Source organism: Coturnix japonica, unplaced genomic scaffold (genome assembly GCF_001577835.2).
Source record: "Coturnix japonica isolate 7356 unplaced genomic scaffold, Coturnix japonica 2.1 chrUnrandom548, whole genome shotgun sequence".
NCBI lineage: Eukaryota > Metazoa > Chordata > Aves > Galliformes > Phasianidae > Coturnix > Coturnix japonica.
The window spans coordinates 26,738-29,520 of NW_015439929.1; the positions used below are offsets into that span (position 1 = coordinate 26,738).

The window sequence follows — 2,783 nt, forward strand, 5'->3', positions numbered from 1 at the left end:
TAGGGTATCCAGGGGTTCCTATGGGGTATCTATGGGGTCCTATGGGGTATCCAGAAGGAGGAGGAGGAGGAGGCGCCGGCGGGTGAGATATGGGGATCTTATGGGGTATTTATGGGGTCTTATGGGGTATTTATGGGGTCATATGGGGTATTTATGGGGTCCTATGGGGTGTCCAGAAGGAGGAGGAGGAGGAGGCGCCAGTGGGTGAGAGATGAGGGGATAGGGGGGGATATGGGGTATTTTTGGGCTCTTATGGGGTCCTATGGGGTAGCTATGGGGTATTTATGGGGTCCTATGGGGTATCTATGGGGTCCTATGGGGCATCCAGAAGGAGGAGGAGGAGGAGGCGCTGGCGGGTGAGATATGGGGATAGGGGGGGACCTTATGAGGTCCTATGGGGTATTTATCGGCTCTTATGGGGTCCTATGGGGTATTTATGGGGTCCTATGGGGTATCCAAAAGGAGGAGGAGGAGGAGGCGCCAGCGGGTGAGAGATGAGGGGATAGGGGGGGATATGGGGTATCTATAGGGTCTTATGGGGTCCTATGGGGTATTTATGGGCTCTTATGGGGTCCTATGGGGTAGCTATGGGGTATTTATGGGGTGTCCAGAAGGAGGAGGAGGCGCCGGTGGGAGAGATATGGGGGATAATGGGGGTCCTATGGGGTATCTATGGGGTCCTATGGGGTATCTATGGGGTCCTATGGTATTTAGGGGGTCCTATGGGGTCTTATGGGGCATCCAGAAGGAGAAGGAGGAGGAGGAGGAGGCGCTGGTGGGTGAGAGATGAGGGGATATGGGGGAAGGATATGGGGTATTTATGGGGTCCTGTGGGGTATCTATGGGGTCCTATGGGGCATCCAGAAGGAGGAGGAGGCACCAGCGGGTGAGATATGGGGGTCTATGGGGTATCTATGGGGTCTATGGGGTATCTATGGGGTCTTATGGGGCATCCAGAAGGAGGAGGAGGAGGAGGCGCCGGCGGGTGAGAGATGAGGGGATATGGGGTATTTATGGGGTCCTATGGGGTATTTATGGGGTCCTATGGGGTATTTATGGGGTATTTATGGGGTCATGTGGGGTATTTGTGGGTGAGAGATGAGGGGATAAGGGGGGAGGGAGGGGATGGGTGGGATATGGGAGACCACTATGGGGTATCTATGGGTATCTAGGGACTCCTATGGGGCATCCATGGGTTCCTACAGGGCACCCATGGACCCCTATGAAGCATACGTGGACTCCTATAGGGTGTCTAGGGACTCCTATGGGACATTTATGAGCCCCTATGGAGTATCTATGGGGTCTTATGGGGTATCCAGAAGGAGGAGGAGGAGGAGGGTTCCTATGGACCCTATAGGGTATCTAGAGACTGCTATGGGGCATCTATGGGTCCTATGGGGCATCTAGGGGCTCTTATGGGGCAGCCGTGGACCTTTATAGGGTATCCAGGGGTTCCTATGGGGTATCTATGGGGTCCTATGGGGTATCTATGGGGTCCTATGGGGTATTTATGGGGTCTTATGGGGTATCCAGAAGGAGGAGGAGGTGGCGCCGGCGGGTGAGATGTGGGGGATAATCGGGAACCTTATGGGGTATTAATGGGGTCCTATGGGGTATCTGTGGGGTCTTATGGGGCATCCAGAAGGAGGAGGAGGAGGAGGCGCCGGCGGGTGAGAGATGAGGGGATAGGGGGGGATATGGGGTATCTAGAGGGTCTTATGGGGTCCTATGGGGTATTTATGTGCTCTTATGGGGTCCTATGGGGTAGCTATGGGGTATTTATGGGGTGTCCAGAAGGAGGAGGAGGCGCCGGTGGGAGAGATATGGGGGTAATGGGGTTCTATGGGGTATCTATGGGGTCTTATGGGGTATCCAGAAGGAGGAAGAGGAGGAGGAGGAGGCGCCAGCGGGTGAGATATGGGGGATAATGGGGGGGACCTTATGGGGTCCTATGGGGTATTTATGGGGTCCTATGGGGTATTTATGGGTCCTGTGGGGTATTTATGGGGTCCTGTGGGGTATCTATGGGGTCTTATGGGGCATCCAGAAGGAGAAGGGTTCCTATGGCTCATAGGGTATCTAGAGACTGCTATGGGGCATCTATGGGTCCTATGGGGTATCTAGGGACTCCTATGGGGCATCTGTGGACCCTTATGGGGCATTTGAGCTGGTTTTGGGGTTCTTTATGCTGGTTTTGGGATTGAGCTGGTTTTGGGGTTCTTTGAGCTGCTTTTGGGGTCGTTTGTGCTGGTTTTGGGGCAGATTTAGGCTCCTTGTGCTGGTTTTGGGGATCTTTGAGCTGCTTTTGGGGTCGTTTGTGCTGGTTTTAGGGCAGATTTCGGTTCCTTATACCCGTTTTGGGGCGGTTTTGGGGTTGTTTGAGCTGCTTTTGGGGTCGTTTGTGCTGGTTTTGGGGCAGATTTCAATTCCTTGTGCCCATTTTAGGGTGGTTTTGTGGTTCTTTGAGCTGGTTTTTGGGTTATTTGAGCTGGTTTTGGGGTTCTTTATGCTGGTTTTGGGGCAGATTTCAGTTCCTTGTGCCCATTTTGGGTCAGTTTTGGGGTTCTTTAGGCTGGTTTTGGGATTATTTGAGCTGGTTTTGGGGTTTGTACCCCCCCATTTCCCCCCCTACTCCCCAATTTCCCCCCATTCACCCCAATTAACCCCAGTTTCTCCCTTTTTCCCCCCATTCCCCCCATTTAACCCCAATTTCTCCCTATTTCCCCCTTGTCCCCCCCCATTCCCCCCCATTCCCCCCATTCACCCCAATTAACCCCAATTTC

General features: G+C 53.6%; 1 protein-coding gene across 1 annotated transcript in view; it reads left to right on the forward strand.

Moving 5' to 3' along the window:
* HNRNPUL2 (heterogeneous nuclear ribonucleoprotein U like 2) overlaps positions 1–2,783 on the forward strand; it is a 27,121-nt gene that overhangs the window by 879 nt on the left and 23,459 nt on the right. The window lies entirely within an intron of this gene.